Source organism: Onthophagus taurus, chromosome 7 (assembly GCF_036711975.1).
Source record: "Onthophagus taurus isolate NC chromosome 7, IU_Otau_3.0, whole genome shotgun sequence".
Taxonomy (NCBI): Eukaryota; Metazoa; Arthropoda; class Insecta; order Coleoptera; family Scarabaeidae; genus Onthophagus; species Onthophagus taurus.
In genome coordinates, this window is record NC_091972.1 from 36161226 (window position 1) to 36181595 (window position 20370).

Below are 20370 nucleotides of genomic sequence, written 5' to 3' on the forward strand. Positions count from 1 at the left end.
CAATTATTGTCACCAACCGCCGAGTTGCGTGTATTTGTCTTCGACAAACAACCGCTTTGTTTTTCCCTTAGAGATTCCTCGACAACCCCTTAACAACCGGGATGTAATTAAATCAGTAGATTGGATGCGGAAAAGGTTCTCTTAATAACGATTTACACCGGCTTTTCCATTCGCACCACGTTCCTTCTGCAGTATTTCCCTAACAACAACTTTGAGAACTCAAATTTTATTATTCAGTTAATTAGTATGGTATAAGATAAGAAACTTTTACTTTTTAAGCAATGAAATCGTTAATTAAGATCATTAATCTGATGATATGGTAGCTTACAGTTCCCGAATTCACTTCTCTAACTATGTTTATATAACTCAAAATCTTATCGTAAAAACAAAATTAACTTAACATTAAAATTAAAGAAATATCTGGAAGCTTATTTATTAATACTGAGTATAGTCAGTATCAATATATTAATATTTAAGTAAATTTAAGTAATATCAATATATTGATATTTATGTTAAATTGAAACTGAAAGTTCAAGCTTTAAAATGATATATAACAATCTACATGTATACAATAAATCAAAAAATTGTTGAGAAAACAATTTATTTGTAAAGTGCTTTTTTGGAGTTATAAAAAACAAATTTCTAAAATTTAAAAAAAAGTTTGAGGCTTATTTATTAATATTGAGAAATAATATTTATATTAAACTGAAGCTGAAAGTTTAAGCTTTAAAATGATACATAATTATCTATATATTTCATAAAGAAGTTCTTGACAAAATAATCAATTTTTAAAATGTTCCTTTTCAGCAACAACAAATAAAATTCTTAAAATTGAAATAATCACTGAAAGCTGATTTATTTAGGTTGAGTAACGATGTATATGCTAAATTGAAGCTAGAAGTTTACATTTTTAAATGATATGTAATAATCCATATATTAAATCTAAAGATTGTTGAGAAAACAGTTAATTTTTGTATTCTCTTTTTGAGTAACATGACCTGTCCACGTGGAAGAACCTGGTGAAACACCTTAAGGTAAGTGCATAAATTATGTTGTTTTTCGTATCTGAATATCAATACTCTGAAGTTATCACCTGCTCATGAGACTCAGGACTGTAGCATAATAAATCCTAAGCAGCAGATTGATTTTTTCGATGTACAAGGGTTGTTGGGATTTCAACGGTGCTTTCTTAATGATTTTGGGCAGGGTAGCCAAATTATTTTTGAACAACTCATCATTCGTTGAAGCCAAGACAGTGTCAGTTGTTTAGTTGAACAGCAATGACAAGAGTGGCTCGCTCTATAACATTTCACTCTTGACGCGGTATCTGGTCGACCTTTCCCCGCCGATCTCGATAGTAGTAAGGTTATGAAGGTAAAATCAACTGATATAGTTACAGAATGGCACCTAGAAACAGCCCTCGTCTAAAATCCTAATAGCATCCACTAGGTGACAGTGTCAAAGTATCAAAGTCTTCTTCTCTCCTCGTTGATAACGGCGTCCAACATTAAGATGTAGAAGAGCAGGCGTCGGATGGTGGCGGAATGAGTTTGGAATTACTTAATGACTGTGATAAGAAGTTGTCGGGTCTGGCTGCTGATATGATGCTGATTTAGGAGCCCACCTAGATCCTCTTCCTATTATTGGACATCTTGGTAGTATGGGATGGCAAAGATGTCTTTAGTTTCGCCCGAGGAGTCGGCGCCAGCTAATTGTACCAAGCGTCGATTTAATAGTATGGCTCATCGCTACTTAAGATGCTGAGCGCTATGTTTATGATGGAATCTCGCATTGTTTACCAATTAATGAACTATCGCAGGACCTCTAACAGGGCTCTAATAGTATTGTTATGGTCTGACTCTGACGCTAATACATCCCGATTTATGATTCCCTGATGAATGAGAAACATCATGATATAAGTGCATACATTCTCTTACAATCTACTGTTACAGTCTACTGTTGATGGAACGTAGAACCGTACCATTGTAGATCCTAGAAATTTAATAGGAACACAAGTTAATTCCCTATCAGCTATCAATCACGCCATTCCATCTGCTCCAAATTCAATCCCTAGGTAAATCTAGCAGTCTAAAATAGATTTCGTCGGTAAGTTTTTCCTCCCGAACATCTATCACAGAAAATTGAGAGATCTTGTTGGTGTTGAGCTGCAATCCGAGTGAACCGAGCGAACCATAGTTATGCCTGTTGTCAGCGCTGTTTCTATTCCAACGATGAATCCTCTCGAACCCTTCTATTCATCCATGATGGTTGAAGCCGAACTCGATTAAAACTGCCAAAATCGCTGATAGCTGATGTATCAAAGTCATCTCCTTGATAACAGTTTTCAATGCTTCAGTGTTCTCTGCAATTATACCGGCCCTAATGAAGAACTTTGTTGCTGATCGAACAAATTCTCCTTGATGATACGTTCTGCCAGGATTTTCTGAAGTACCGAAGAATCATAAACGGAATGTAGATCGGTTCGTACTTCAGCGAGTAGGATGGAGCTGTCGTGCTTGGGATGACGATTGGTCTTGAATTCGGAAATAATCCTGGAGCGGTTCTGGGACCATAAAAATGTTGAAGAGTTGACATAGGATGGCGACTGGAAAGGCGATTAATGAATATGGTGAGATGTTCGTTGATTTGGCTGATAATTTCATGGTGATTTTGTAGACCTGGTATGTAAATAGCTGGTTAGACTGCAGCCCTTGAAGAGCGATCCACATGGAACCTACCTTGCCTGGATGATGTTAGGCCGTTTCTTCTGGATTTCGACTAGTCATATCTTGGTAGCTTGGGATGACGGTGATCCTTAGTTTGGCTAGAGGAGTCATTCAAGAAGTTCTTTTGCTCCTTTGTAACAATTCTGCACTGTTGTCAATCGCTTTTTTTCATCTATATCACTGAGTAATAGTTGCTAAAACATCAACATCATTCATTTCATTATTTTATTATTAACATATGAACTTTAAAGTTATGTCTTTTCAAGTATCATCTACATTATACTTGAAAAAACATAACTTTTTAAAATGACTTAACTGTCATTTTGCACTTAAAAAGCGTACATTAACATTATTCACACGAGGACGAAAGGAACAATGTTATACAAATGGATGGTAACATTAAAGACAAAGTGTAAAAGAGGGGTGGTGTCCGCCTGTGTCTGTTTCGACGTTAAAAGTGACCAAAAGACTTCTCTACCAAAAGCGATCGCAGTCTGCTATCATCACTTGCATTCAAACTCGTAGCTGTTTCAATGAGACGAAATTTACAGTAGCAGATATATTATAAAAAAAGTACCGATAAAATACCGCACCAAAAAATGAGAAACTAAATTAAAGATTTTTTTAAGAATCTCATCAGTTTTACATTTTACGATGTCTTTTTATCATTAAGTCGTTTCACCGACTATTAAAAAATTATTAAATTAATGAAGCAACTTGTTTTAAAGCATATTTTAAAATTATATTTAATGCTACAATGAATTTTTTATTTTCATTTAGAAAAAACCACTTTAAAACTAACGTTACTTCCGTCGTTTAAATAAATGAAACAAATTAATTCAATCCTCGTTCGTTCCTTTTTAAGAACTTTCAGAGTGTAAGGGTGTAATTTAAACTACTACTGCGAAGACTTAAAATGCTCACCAAGAAATAAAACATTAGAAAACACGGTAAAGAAACGCAAAAACAACAACCAAAAAATCGCAAAAGCAAAACACCTTGCTTTTTTTTCTATAATGGGTTGGTCTCCGATTCGAGCATCGCGACGTCGAACTTTTCGCGGGACGAACTTCTCGGCATCGCCGTTCGTCGTCGTGGTGGCGCTGGAGATGTGTTCAGCGGGCCCCGCCAGTATCTCGCGAACTGTCGTACCGTATCGTGGTGGGTTTTCAGCTTCAGCATCAGTAACGGTTTTCCTGACGATAATCGACATCGGGACCAACCCCAAAACCGCATCCGAATTTTTTTTCCCAGTTTTATCTTCGTCCGGTTGCCCGCGTCGCGTTCAAAGTTGACCGATCAAAAGTTTCTCCTTTTTTGTTCGTCTTTTTTTCTGTTTGAAACTTTAGAAAGAGTGATGTTTAATGTTACGGTGACGATGTGGATGGATTTTCTAAAAACTGACTTGTGATCGTGATTCGGTTCTTGAGTTATTTTGATATTTAAGGTGATTAAGAAATTTTTTTTAAAAGTAATTGTTTAAATAATTGTGATTGAGGATTTTTTACGTCAAGAAATTGTAAGATATTGATGATAAATGTAAGTAAATTATTAACTTTTTTAACTTTCCATAATTTCATGAGTGTAAAGTGCTCTTAAAATGTAATTTTACTGATAAGGTGGTTATTCTTCCAAACTAAATAGCACTTCTTTGATAAATAAAATATTATTGTTTTGAGTTAATTCAAGACAACTTTATTATAATTAGCCAAAATCAACTATTACGTAACCTTTATTATTAGATTAATCTCTAAGTATTAATGATTAATCGATTATTTTATTGCACTAGTAAACTTAATCGTTAGCATGTGAATACCAAATGTGAACAAGCTATTCAATTGTAAACACGTAGATCAAGAGCGATTCAATTAATTGACTATTGCTATATACCTATAGACAGGATTGATTGGAACACTATACACTAAATGCATTTGCCTTGATCTATTGATTTAGTTTGTTGTTTGAATACAAATCAATATATTACTACTGTACTTGCTAAATTTGTTGACATATGAAGCATTAAGTGGAAACCCACCGTTTAAACAGATGTTGATCAAAAACTCATAAAATGTATAGAAAGACTTCATTAACACTTTTTCATTTTGATTCTGAATTAGTGTAATGTCAAACGTTTGTAATTATCACTTGAAACGTTGTACAACTTTGAATAATTAAGTGTTAATTTGCAGAGGTTCTATTTGATCTTAACAAGGGAGTGGGGTGTATATAGACAGAAATGTTAGTACTTTATACTCAATGATTACTAAAATTTAATGAATGTAAGCTTGACTATGCTCTGCCGCAACTACTCTAAATTACAAATATTCGACTTGAATGAGCAGAGTGACCCACTTGAATACAGCACTAACTGAAATGCACTAACTTTCGCAAATAGCGAATATAGTGATTTTATTATTTAAATTCTATGGTCTAACTAGTTTCAGTTAAACAGATATCAGTTACTTTGGATTTATAAATACAACCCCCTATATATTATTTCATTATTGAAATCTACCTTTTAAAACGAATTCATACAACTGTAATTTAGACGATTTAACTAGGGTTCAATTTAACTACCGTAGTGGTGGTTTCTGTGAGCCTTTTAACCCGAAAGCCAAGTAAGATGGCTGACCTTACCTGTTTAGTTCAAGTTTTTCTTCCATAACGATACCAGAGATGTTCGACTGGTGCCGGGACCGACGAATTGATAATGCTAGAAAATTACTTCATACTGACTTGGTTGAAGATGAGGAGAGCGAAAAGAGTTAATTTAGCAGTTCGTAGAACTATACTAAATGATTCCGAAGTTCTTCTTCTTAAAGTGTCATGACCGCTTCGGTGGTTGACTGTGATGTTGGCAAGTTCATTATTTTGTTCACGCTAGCGCGAAACAGTTGTGCTAGCGACTTGCAAAAATACCCTATTATTCTCCCCATTATTTTTCCCAGTATTATCCATTCAGTTGTGACGACGGTCTTGTAGACCGAACAATTTCTTAATACATTTAATTGGTTCTTATTATGAGAATATTACTTTTAATATAATATGGAGTAATAACGGATCAACGATTTGGTATATAAAAGTAATTATACTTAATACAGGAAGATTATACTATAATAAAAAATGTATAGCTCAAACAATCAGAAGTAACACAAATATAAATTGTTGAATCTAACGTAATCTTCTATTCTTATGGTTTGGTGCTTAGAAACAATAATATTACTAATATTGTTCTATAATAAAGAAAAGTTCTCTTGTAACATAGAATAAAATTCTTATTCCTAAATCTAAGTACATCCTAATAATTTGACCTCATGATTCTGGCATATTTGAAAAATTGTATAACATGCAATGTTATACAACAGTATTTAGTTTTTCCATTTTGCTATGAATCGCAATGCTCACCCACTCGACCGACACTTCTACGCTCCTCAAGTTGTTCTTCTAGTGATTCTATACCACATATCTCACAAATTCTTAGACGCAAAGATTTCCATAAGTACATTCAGTTAGCACGTACTCTCAGTTGAGAATCCATCAAGCTCAATGCTAAATTTTCAAGGAAATGAGCCTTAGCACCTTTTTATTTGTATTGGTGCCGAATATCATTTACCACCTTCCGGTGGCTCTTGCACAATTATAGTTAGAAGAAAGTTAGTTCACAACATCCACTTAATGTTTTGTTCTATTGTAATCAATAATTATTTCTGCCTTGTCAGTTTCTGGTTCGATTTCTGGTTGAAATTACAAGAACGTTTTTATTTTATTTGGAGTATACCTACGCAATTTGGCCGGAAGCCAAAAGTTACTGCTCCCAATAGGTCTACTATTTTTCTGTACAAATTCCGTTGGAAGCTCTCTTTTATTAGCTCGTATTGTTCCTATTGTCGTCCAGTATTGAGCTGTTTGTCAGCTAATTCTATACATACTTGTAGACCATCTGTCCATTGTGACATTTGTGTTTGAATCACGTATTGGTTCACATAATCGTTCAACAACGGATCGTGCGCTGTTACTCTGTTGATATGGACCACAGAGAAAATATAGCATCTTAGCATTTTGATTTTTAAATAGTTGTTGAAGTCGTGTGTACAAAAGATTTGCCTCATTTTTATTTTATTGGTATCAAATACGGAGATTTATAACAATTATTAATAATTATTAATTTTAAAAGTAAAATGATAAAGTGATTAATTTTAAGATAATTATAATTAGAGATAAAGAAAATAATTGTATTTTAATTAAAATTTCAATAGTTAGTTTGAATATTTTTAAAAAGTGGCTTAAAAATAAAATTATTCACATGTATAAAAAATATAAAGACGGCAAAGGTCTCCCTCAAAAAGAAGTATTGCTTCCTGATAGTGAATCGTTGTCAACTATAGACTGGAACGTCACTGGATCACATATACATATAATACATGGATCACACATATAATGATGCATCTCTCGGAAGATAGCAACTTCAACAATTTTGGAAGTCAAATATGCTTTGTCATGTGGTATAAAAAATAATCGTTGTCAAAAAAAATGTGGAAGTTACCACAATTAAAAAATTATTGAAAAATTGCAGGAAGACCATGAAACTGATAGTGATGACCTTTGAATGCGTTCCAGCAGTTGAAAAATTCAGGGTTGTGAATAAGTGGATTAGAAGTCGATAGTGTAACCAAAGAAATGCCTGAACGAGTTCGCAAGTACTGAAATTCATTTAAGTTTTATGAAACAGCAAGATGATACCGACTAAGTAAACATTTTAAAAATTCGTACCTTGATAACAAATATTAAAGAAAAGATAACGAGAAAAGAATCTTTAACAAAATCAGGAATATTGAATATCTCTCTAATATTTTCACTTGTTTTATAGTCCTGCAATATGTATCTTGTTAATAATCTAATGGCCTTCATCTCCGCTGTTCTTAGAATTCTCTTTGTGGCAGCATTTTCTGCTGCATGCCATAACAGGTCTTACATAGGTCACACACCATGGTTTCAGGTCACCTGATATCAAAGCTACGTTCGTTGTTTGAACAATAACTTCTTCTTGGAGGTTCCTACTTCTCATAATACTGCGGCAAAATATTTAAAACTCATCATCTGCTTTATAGGCTTTTGTATACTGCCAATTTGCAACGGCGTGGCTCCCTTACTATTGTTAGAAATTTTGGTTTTGACGCTGAGATATATTATATATTAAGATATTATCTTCAACTGCCGACAATAGTTCTGCATAGTAACTTATTTTCAGTTCATCGTTCCTGATCTGATTATCCTTTCTAACTCTTTTCACGTCAATTATTATTTCGTCCATGATCAAATTGAAGACTGCGGATCTTAGATTGTTTCCCTGTTTTGTATCAACTTTTATGTTCTTATCTTATCCAGTAATTGGTGTTCCACTCCTCGGCAACATTTATTATATCGCGCTGCTCTTTTTTATATTTCAGGAGTATAGCAACATCGAGGAACCTCACTTTAACAAATGCTTTTGTAACATTAACGAAACACATGTACACTATTTTATGTTGTATTCTCTTAATCCACTATAATTCTCAGAATCTTTTTTGCACTCCTGCCTGAATATTGGTATTGTTATGTAGTGTAAGATATGAAGTAGTTAATTGTACATTAAACACAGTATTAACTAAAACTGTCAATAGTTAGTCGTGTTTTGAAGAGTTTTGCGAATTAAGATGTATTGAAAATAGGGTACGGTGATAGAACAAGATCTTATTATTGTACACCTGTTAAAAAAAATATTCCTAAATCGTTTTCCTATACGTAAGGCAACTCTCAAAAACTATAAGGCGTTTTGAGGAAATTGGAAGCGTAAAATATGAATATCAAACAGGTCGACCTAATAACTAACATAGCATTATTAAAGATACACATCTATGCTCACGCAGATATGCACAAGTTCATGATGTAGACAAGTCTTCAATCTTACGTGTATTATATATCAATACATTTAAACCGTACAGAATTCAGATAATGCAAGTTAACTGAAGATAACTTTAATCGTAGATGAAGACCCGTGGTAAAAAATGAAAATTGTACCTATACTGAGAAACTTATTGAAAGCCATTTTAAATCAGATATGGTTTCAAGAAAACAGAGTTTTTGCGTAAATTTGGTTTAAGTTTTTGGTGTTATCTAGATGAGATATTCCTTGACAGTGGATTAGTAGACGACGTCGCATTGAATGAGCTTTTCGTTTCACGGAATTCAAACCTAATGAGTATTTTTATCGGGATACTTGAAAAGTCGAGTATAAAACTAAAAATAGATGTAGTAATGCAACGAATTATCAATGATTCACGATTAATTTCCGGAGAATCATGGAGGAATGTAATGGTTGCATTAGCCATCGATTAGTGTACCGTCTAATTAACAACGGTGCTCATTTTCATCGCTTAATTAAGTACGCATTATGTATTTTAGCAATTTGGTTGTTTAAATTACTACATTATATTTAATTGAACTGCATTAAAAATTTATACATCATTTCAAATTTAATAAATAAATTTAATTTTCACCTATGTATGTGAAGTTAATCACCAATGTTTTCCAATCCCCAATTATATAGGGTTTTGACATATACAGTGTTTTGATCATAATCATAACAAAAGAACCTATTAGGCGAATTCGATGAATAATACCTTATTCAAAATCTTAATTCTTAGCCAATACAACAGTGGAAATGGCCGGTTCGAAATGTGAAGGTATACAAAAATAATGCAAAAATGACCTTTTTTAAGTAGACATAATTCATTCACACTGACCATAAACAATAAAAATATATTGAGTAAAACAAAATAGTCGTGATTTTTATAATGCAATAAAGGGTAAATTACACGATTTTTTGTGAATTATTTGCTCAGTTCTATCTCAGACTGGGAGCGAATATGTTAAGACAGAGAAGTGAAAACATTTCTACAAACCAAAGAGAGATGAAAGAAAATTTATTTTAGAGCGTATCAACGTATTACCAGCTTTGTGTCTAGAGTAATGATTAGCGCAACAGAATTTAAAAAAATGAACACGATAAGCAGCTTCTTTTGAAATATGGAAAAGTAACCGGGTAAAACCCGGAAAAAGTTTAATTCTTATCGTACTAACTTTAGAAAGGATTTGAAACGGATTAATAATTGGGAAAGAAGTGGTGCTGGAGTAGACGACATCGCTGAACCTGCATTATCGTACTTTAAAGAAATTAAGTTTCTCATAGGACAGTAAGAACCGCCTACATTACGAAGTAAAATAGTTATTGCTCAAGAATTAATAATTCGTCAAGGTAAATATATATTTATCGGTTTATATTTGCCACAAATTTTTGTTTTATTATAATGGTATGAATTTATTTTGCATGCAACTTCACTCTCTACATTAATGTAATTGCAGTAATCATCTCGTCGATTTTATTACAACGACGTTCTCTACACACTTGTTCTCCAAGTTCCATTAACAATATTGCCAACGTTCAAGTCTTCACTGTCAAAGGAGCCCTTTGGAGTATGCCCATGTTTATGAATTCTTTCTAAATAATTATACAAATAAAAACATGTTAAGACAGTTATTTGCGCTCTCTCTGGATATAATGTAATTCACCAAATCTGTGAGCTATAACTCCAAATGCATTTATTACAATAGGACTAAGGGTATAATTAACAATACGTTGTTCGATAATTATTCCTGTTTGAACATAGAACATTGACAGAATAATGGAAATGTTATTTGAAACCGAATTGGATGAAGCACATTTATGGTTTCACATTCATTTATCGCTATATATCGAAAGAGAATGAAACGGACAGAGCAAAAAAATGTGATCTGGTAGCGAAGTTAACCCCGTGATATTCGCTGGAAGCATTTCGTGTAAAAGAGCTATAGTTTATAGCACGAGTAAGGGTGCGTTTACGTTGAAGCCGCGATAAACGATATAGCAAAACAACGAAATTGTTGTCATAGTTTTATATGCAGGTGTTTATATTGGAACGAGAGCTGCGATAAACGATAAGAGCTGCAATGAGAGCTGCGCAAAATGAATTGAAAATGATTTGTCAGAAAAAAACTGTTGTGCTGATTTTTATCTTTTTGGTCCCGCAAGGGAGATCTAATAAAAATTTCACTCATTAAACAGTCGATATCCATGCCGACCACACCTGATAATAGCAAAGAAAACAGGGAATACAATTAGCCTCGCTCTTATCGTTAGTCGGCTGTCAAGTGTGTAACAACGCGTCGCTCCAATATAAACACCTGCATATAAAACTATGACAACAATGTCGTTGTTTTGCTGGTATCGTTTATCGCAGCTCCAACGTAAATGCACCCTAACGCGTATAGCTCATCGCTTAAAACCGTATGAAATAAGATTTGGACGTATGGCTTAGATTAAAGCATTTTTGAAAGGAAAGTTAATTAAAATATTAATTATAAGAAAGGGATTATACTTTAATTGTACATCAAACATAATTTATTTATTTCCTCAATGTCATCGTCTTCATCACTGCTGTCCATTTTAATCTTATTCTTGCAGGTTCCTGTACACGTTCGCTTTCGAGTTTAAGCTTCCTTCATTTCTTAATCTTCTTCTTCGAGTGAGCAATACATTTTGTCCAATCTTTGACTGTTACTTTACACAGTGCTTCAGCACTGTATAAAACGTCATTATAAGTCTTATAACTGAATGATATATCCTTATCTTCGTCTTGCGAGATACATTTTTCGATTTCACTACCTTTTGTAGCGCAAACCAGCAACGATTTCCTTCCTGTATTCTGTGATTGTAGCTTCAAAATATTTAAACTGAAGAATCTTTTCAAGATTATAATAGTCGATTGTCATGTTCTGTTCTATTCTGTTTCGTCGTTGTGTTCTTGTTGCAATCATATACCTTGTTTTATTGGTATTGATTCTTAACCCAACTTCCTTTACAGCAACTTCCAGTTTAATGAACCCTTCCTTGACAAAGATAGTTGTTTTTCCACTATATCTATGTCATCAGCCAAAGTCAGAATGATCCGAGGACCTTGGTTTTTAAAGAGGAGCGTTTCTGTGTTTGCTTCCACACGACACTTTCCAATACAATGTTAATGGGGAGTGGGGATAATACATCTCCATGTTTGAGACCATTGTTGATTGCATATCTCATCAATATCTGATCTAACTTTGTAATGATATGAGGTGTAATCATCTTTAGAAGTTCGTCACATGATATAGTACCTAGCCGTTAGAAGTCTCGATAATCATAATCAATATTTTATCCATCTTTAATATTTTTTTTTAAATAGTAGCACTTAATATATACAAATGTTAAATATCGTCAAGGATAATCACTACTGCTAGTTTTGTTGCAAAATGTGCTGTACATGCCGATGATTTTAAAAAATGGCGTTTGATAAAAAAACTAAAACGATTATGCATTAATCCAAGCTTATTTTAATACTTCAAAATGCTCTGTAATGTTTTTTAGTATCTCCTATAAAGAACAAATCAATAGTTGTAAATGAAATGAGTTTGAAATGAACAAGACAATTATATATATAGTATTATTAATGCGCACATTAAATAATATATAAAAAAAGTAGTATTATTAATATGTTTTTCCATTTTAATAGATTTGTAACATACGAATATAGACTCTTAGGGTTATATGAAAGAAATCGCCTTGAAGTCCAGTATCTGACCATTTTTAAAGTACATTTTAACAAGAACCTTGTAAGAGATAAGGTAGAATATGGAACTTCAACCGTTTGGAATACGGTAATATGACTTACAACTCTTTAGTCGAGCGGGATTGGAAAGGAATTTATGACGTTTCTGAGTTATAAAATAACAAGTATTTGCAACTATTATGTGCCATCATCCGTATTAGATTTTTGGGAGAAACAATCGCACGTTGTTGCCTTATTGTTACGTACTAAACAGAAATTATAGTTTAGTTAGATAAAACTCCTGGATAGGTTGTACAAAATTTTTGTATTTTCTAAGAATTCATTAATAGGGAATAATGGGCGCTTTCGTTGCTTCATCTATAAAAAAATATCATCTTTAAAATATTAAAAGTACTAGTCCTCATAATCATCCTGTGGCGCTACATCCCTTGGTGAGATTTGGCCTTCTAAACAATCTGCTCACATTTTATTTTTGCTGTCACTTTCCAATTTTGAACGCTCAGCTTCTTTATGTCGTTAGTCACGCTGTCTATCCATCTCATTCTAGGTTTTCACCTACTACTTGGTATATCTGGTTAGCTCACAAATACCTTCTTTGCTTTCCTGGTTGCACTCATTCTTAAGATGTGTTCCATTCGTCTTATTCTTTGGCAAACCTAACAAATTTGTTTAATTCTTTATTAGTACGACTTTAGTCCGTTCCGTTCACATATTTTGCGCCGAAAATCTTCATTTTTTTGTTGTAAATGACCAGACGTCGCTTCCATATGTGACAACCGGTCTTATTTTCATTTTATACAGCGATAGTTCTAATTTTCTAAGCAGCAGTGTTGATTGGAATAACTTTTTGTGAGCGAAGTAACATGCAAATCCAGCTCATATTTATTTCTGAGTTAAATGCCCAGATATTTAATGCTTTCCATACCTTCAAAGTTGTACTCATTGTCAGTAACTATTAAATTGTGCAGATTTCTTCTATTTTCATCTTTGGTCATTCTCGTGTATTTGCTTTTTTTATCATTGATTTTTAGGCCAATTATTTCCCTTTTGAGTTCGTGCTATACGAATGCTTATACCATAATGTGCAGAGAGTAGGCCATTATTACTATGTCCTCTACACAGACGAATATGCTTCCTCTGTTTTCTTGGTCACCAATTGCATGTTGCAGGGCTAGATTAAACGGTAACGTTGATAGCGCATCGTGTTGTCTAACACCGTAGATTCTTACATTGTCATCATTGCCACGCTGACGAGTTTCTTTGGAATACCTTGCTTTATCAGTATTGATTGTAATTTGCCTCGGTTTACGTTATCGAAGGTTTGTCTAAAGTTGATGAACATTAAATGCAGGTCTTTGTTATATTGAAAGTCCTGGTAATGTAGAGTATACTTCGGGTCATGTACAAAATGGAATAATTAATATCTGCGTTCTTGTAAAGTAATGTCACGGTTTTTCTATTTTGGTTGACGAAACGTCTAATATATCAAGAAAACAGTAGTTGTCCATCGATTATCGGAAACTATACAATCAAAGAATTTTTAGGATTTCAACCATTAGAAAGCCTAGGACAATATTGTGAGTCTCGGAATTGTTAGATGTGCAACAATGGCTAGAAAAGAGTTGGATGTGCAACTAAGATTTAAAATGAAACTCAAGGTAAACTTCTTCCATTGTGTATCACGTAGTCGTTAATGCTTATTTTTATTAACCATTAAGTTGACCTTTTATTAACATTTATAAATATCCGTCAAAATGATTTATAAAAATATATCATTGATTTAGTAATTTATTATTGAAATAGTTTGTTATAACAAGGACAGCGTAATTGAAGTTATTTCGAAAATCTCTCTTTGGTATAAAGTAACTCGACGTCCGTCGATGGTTTGACGTCGGAGTTAAACTATTCCAATCTAGTTAGGAATGGGAAACAGCACGTGATTCGGTTAAACCATTTGACACTTCACTAACTAGTTAAGCTCAGCTTTTATGGTCATCATTACAAACCATTAATTGAATTCTATGATTTTAACAAATTAGGAAACTATTTTAAAGTTTTTGTTAATTCATTCATTCGAATAATAAATCATGGCGTTAATAAGTAAATTGAATAAATAATACAATTTTTTTTCATTTGATTTTATTTTGTTTTCTATACTTTTCGATTTTAATATGGTGAGTACGAGGGGTGAACAATATCCGCGAGCAAACATCGCAGTCAAATATCGGCAGAACCGGACTATGTAAATAGGCAAACGTCCTGTTAGCAAACAGGTCATGATTTGCACAAAATACACGTTTTCCCATTGTTTACCTGTGTAGTTTGTAAGCGGATTTATTATTTGTACGTGCTAGAACGACTATTTACGATTTTTTTTTGTACTTCATTAATGTAATTGTGATATGTTAGTGTAAATATATACTTTCCTTAATTTTAATTATCTTATATTCAAAAATTAATGAAAATGATTTATTGAAGTGACACTAAATGACACCGACAAGGCAAATGTAAAAACTAAAAACAAATTAAATATTTTTCTAAAATTATTTTTTCTCCTTTTTGTACAGAACCGTTTACTAAAAGGCGGTTTTCGTTCTTAAAGATACTAACGAAAAAGGCCACTCAAGTATAAAATTTAATAACGTCCTTATAAACAAGGTGGCAATACCGCTTGAGTATTTTTATTCATTTATTTCCCTTTGTGTTTGAAGAGCAAAATTCATGCTGCAATTTAAATGCGCTTGGTGAAACAAATTTAAAACCTCGATTTCTCCAACACACCGAATGAAAACCTACTCAACACCGACACTTTGAATACCATTCGTGTATTTTATAAATGCAGAACTATTTCGTTTTTGAATATATTAAATATACTAACGTATACATTATAGCATTATTCAACAATGTAAGCTCTACATAAACCGATTATACTAAAAAGTTTAATTTTTTTTAATAGCTTATAAATAATTTTGATTCCAAATTTCCAATGGAAAGAAAATTCAAGCAGTACCGGTAGGGAATCGTACCCCTAAAGTTCCCAACGATAAAGTCCGGACCATTACGAAGCTATTAAAATGAGTAACGTCGACAACAATCTTTATTGCTTCAAGCCTATAATAACTTGTTTATGGAGCTTTAATTGTGTTTAGTGTTTTGTATAACACCAACATAAATCACAATATTTTCCTTGTTAAAGTGCTAAATGGTTGTGCGAATTTAGAGATTATATTTTATGTAAATAACTTGTTTGTTCATATAACAGATTTATACGGGATGTGACACATTAAATTAATCATAAATATGTATATGTTTTTAAGACAAAATATGCAATGTGGAAATACATGGAAGACTTTCGAAAAAATGTGCCCCCTCGTGTTAGCTTAATGAATATCAGAAAACAATTACATTTAATAAAAGCGCATCTCTCTATCAATACCTTCTTTCCAGCTTCTCCGTGGTCCTCCTTTCCTTCTTTTTTCGTGTACTGCAGTACTTTATTTGGTAGATGATCTTGATCCATTTATGTTCGTACCATTTAAGTTGGGCACTTCTTATGTCATCAACAATGTCATGTTTTACTCTTTTGTCTTCGTTTCTAATAATTTCCAGTCTATATTTTCCAGCAAGACTTCCCCAATAATTCATTTCTGTAATATACTTCATAGCTATAAGTTATTGCACTTCTAATTATTGAGTTGTATATTCTGTTTCCTAACAGGTACCTTTTGAAATTGGAATATCTGCGATATACAATAGATAAAGGAGTGATCCTAAGACACCCCTGTGAAATTAAAGCCAAGATATCTTTCAGAAAAATATGATAACGCATGTGAAACGTCTACGAATATTACACAACAGCATTTTGCTGTTAAAATGCATTCTCAATAACGGATGTCACTCTATGTACTTGATATATTGTAGGATGACGATTGCGAAATCCAAACTGGAAATCGAGTATGTTGATGGGTGGTTTAAATTTTTTTAACGGTAATGTTTTAAACAATTTGGACAATTTTGAGTAACTTTGTCAGCCATTTTCTTAGGTTTTTTGAGCATAATTATGTGTCTTAAAACAATATTCAGTCTCAAACAGAGATTAACAAAATACTAAAATATAATGGCTTCCTTTTTCTTGGCAGTTCTGTTAATGAGCCAGGTGAAATTTCATCAACTCCAGGAAGTTTTTAGCATTGATATTTTTTAAAGACTTAGATATTTTAATCTACATCTATTTGCATCTGTGATTACATTCTTAAATTTTTTGGTTTGTTACAAAGATCCGAATCTTTGCCTTATTCATCTAGCACTAATCTTTTTTTCATCATATCCCTAATTTGAAGGAGGCAATTAACCGCTACTCGTATTTGTTCTATAAGATTTTGAGTTTGAGCCTGAAAATCATCTTTAATTTTTAGTTTTGCCTTTAGACGAATTAAGTTTCCTAGCATTTCTGTGAACTTATCCCAATTAGTATATTAGTTTGTAATGTTTTCTTTCATTGCTTTTTTGATGGCTAATGCACTTAGGGTTAATAAAACTAAGATATGGTTAGGTGTTAAATCAGATAGCGTTTCAGTGTTGATTTGGCACAACAATAGCACAAATGCTATTGTTGAGCTATTAAGTGGGATCAATACCTGAGTGATAATTATTGTTTGCGATATTAATAGGACTCAACAATTCAATGCCTTTACCAGGCATTATTAATCGCGATCTCCACGCTGTGTGTTTAACATTGAAGTTTCCGTATGCCTAATTTTGCAAACAATTCTTTATATTTTATTAACATCGTTGACTTTTTCCATCCTGTAGAATTTAATGAAACTCAATAAGCTGATAAAAACGCAGGCTATATAAATAAGGCCGAAAACTTCCTAAATGACAATAAATTCACGATAACCATAAGAAATTCTACAGCATCTTTTCACAAACTTGTCAAAAAAGTCGTAATGGGTACAATGCTATTGCTCTTGACGATACCTATGGTGATTTACTTGCTTTCTGATGTCCTCTGTGTGTGTTATGTTTTATAATTACGGCTGTATCTTCTTCAGCAGGTCCACTCGATTGAGTAGTCGAGTAGACACCAGTAGATTGGAAAAGTGCGTCTCTGAAACAAGCGCTGATGTTTGATTTCTTCAAGCGAAATGTGGAACCAAATGTTTTTTTGGTTTTTCCATCCTGTTTATTAAATGACTGAAATTATTTCTCATTTCAGTGTAAAATTCGCATCTTAATACATCGAAGATGGTTCCACCACGGAGATTTCTTTCGACTAACGCCTCGTCAAGTTTCCACCTTCGATATTTTTACGCCTAGGTATTTGTATAGGTTGCAATATTTGCTGTTTTGTTTGCCTGAGATAGGCAGATCTTGTTCTTCTCCAATACACATATATTTAGTTTTTTGCAAGTTACCCTATTCAGCATCATCACTATCCTGTGCCCATTATTTATCATTTTCTTTTTGATCTTACTAATATACTTTCTAAATAAATTTTTGACAACGTTGACACTAAACAACTACCTTCTTTTAGACATTTCGTTACTGTAAACCCAGCTATTAAGGTATTTCCTAGTTTTATTTCTGATCATGTATTGTTATGTAAGGATTGTCACATTCAAATTTATTTGTAGCATGAATCATAGTATTCATCAAACCAGTTCATTTAATAACTTGCTCATGAAAATAGGAATGTTAATGACAGAGTTACAGCTTGGGGCGTTTTTTCTGTGACACCCTGTATAAGGATTTTATTGCTTTTACTATTTCAGGATTTATGTTAATATGATGGAGTTTTTCAAAACATTGTTTCCATATTTTTCCTGTAATTGGTGAAATTATACTTTTTATTCGTTCCCATTTCATGTGCTTGAGTAATCTCCAATATTTAGAGCTTTTCCTTCTTCCTAGGTATATTGAGTCTAGGCGGGTTCTCTCTCATTTTTCATTCTTTTTTATAGTAATAATTTTTGCCTACGTGCTAGTACTTGCTTATATGCAAATTTATCGTTTCACTTTTTGAAGCTTCACACAGTGTTGCATAATTTTCATTCCTTTTTTCTATTTCTGATTCGATATCGTTATCCCATGAGCGTTTCATCTTTTTCCTGGTTACCTACTGTCTCAATCGGTGCTTCTTCTCGTCATGATTTTATGTATTTATACTCTTCCTTTTTGCTATCGAACGATGATCTTTGCAGTTTCGTATTTAGTCTGGTTACATATACTTATTTTGAGCTCTCATGTTCTCAAGTTGTATCTTGCTTTTGTCACAATTTCTCTTTGATATTTTCTTATTTTTTTATCTGTTGGTATTTTGTTATTATAGGGAGTATTACATATGCTTTAATTAGACGGTGGTCGGTGCCACATGAGGCACCCCCTTATGTTCTTTTATTTATCGGTGTCCATGTTTTATGGTCCTTGAGTGAGATTCTTTTGGATCCCAGTTTTCGGATCCTTTTCCAGTTTTCAGTTTTCTTCCGAGTATCGAGGAGTTAGCCGACGATCCAACTTCCAACCTAGAGCAGCTTATATATTGTCATTTCAAAGATTCAAAACTGGTGGTTGAGTTTAACATAAGAATGACATGTGACTTGAACGGATGATTCGAACGTTTTCCTTCAAGTGTGAGTCGTTTCGGAATTAATGGTTGCTGTTGTAAACATACTGAAGACACTGTAAGCTATTTAGAAGTAGATCTTGTATGGGAAGGCTACCTTCCTGGTATATTTCACGTATATGACGGATAAGGTGAAGAGAGGTGATGCGCTGTGTGAATAAAGTTCGAATGTAAAAGTTAAAAATCTACTTCTAATAATTGCAACATCAACACCGGATTCAAAAATGTTGCATAAAACTGGTAGTACCTCTACTTCCATTTCACTTTCAAATTAAGTTCATAACCAATGTTTATTTGAAATTTTAATATTTTCTTTTCATCAATATATTTTATTTTCGTTGATCATACAAATATACTCATATTTTGCAAAACCACCTCCGTCCAAATATGCACATTTCAATATTGTTACCATTAATTTATTACCCTTCGGCATTTTAATTTATTTCAACAAAAGTTTATATTAACAAAATCACATTAATATTAAACAATGTTAAGCTGACTGTGTTACAAATTCATAATGACGGATTATAAAAGGATAAACGCGGAATTTAATAAAAAGGGATTTCAAAACTTTCCTCCTTTTTCTTCTCAATAGATTATATTCAAAGTCACTCGACGCCACATATTCGCTGCTTCGTCATAATTTTAAATTAATTTGACGTGTTACTAATTTAATTATGTATGTAATTAGTTCTAAGTACATCCCGCGAATTTCACAAGTTTTCTGTGACGTATAATTAAAGTTGAGGAAGTTGATTAAATATTAACACCAGTCTCCTCCCATATCAAAGTTTATTTAAAAAAACTTAGTACGTTTTGAAGTTAAGTTTCTGAATTTCTCGGCTCGTTTAATAAATTATTTATGATAATAAAACTAAGAAAATGAAGTTAGAAATCGGTTTCTTCCCCTTTCCAATTTGATGGCTTCCTTAACGTGATCGTAAACGTGCCTAATGGGCTATTTTATGAGATAAATCTCGGATAAACTTCCGATTTAGTTAATTAGAGCTACTCACAAATTAATTAGTAATTAAAGCAAAGATTTTTGGAGGGATATAAGAAATTTTTATTATTCAATAGTTTCCTGTCGTGATACATAAGCATTTTTACGATAAACTACTTTAACACTTGTTATAAACGACAAGTTTCTTTTACAACCGCTTTTATGTACCATAATCCACCCTTTTCGTGTGAAAATAATATCAACCCTTAATATTGTGACAACACGCAATATAATAATATTCAAATTAATAATATTCATAAAATGATAAAGTTAAAGTCTTTTATTTTCTAAAATAACTCTTTATTTGCGATTCAATAAAATAATCGTTAAGGCATTCTC

The 20370-nt window shown here is 32.8% G+C and overlaps 1 protein-coding gene across 1 annotated transcript in view; it reads left to right on the forward strand.

Moving 5' to 3' along the window:
- The first annotated feature begins 3866 nt into the window (after positions 1 to 3866).
- LOC111428558 (defective proboscis extension response 13) overlaps positions 3867 to 20370 on the forward strand; it is a 262116-nt gene continuing 245612 nt past the window's right edge. The window contains exon 1 of the mRNA XM_023064252.2: positions 3867 to 4265. The gene's annotated coding sequence lies outside the window, so the exon portion shown is untranslated. The remainder of the gene's footprint in view (positions 4266 to 20370) is intronic.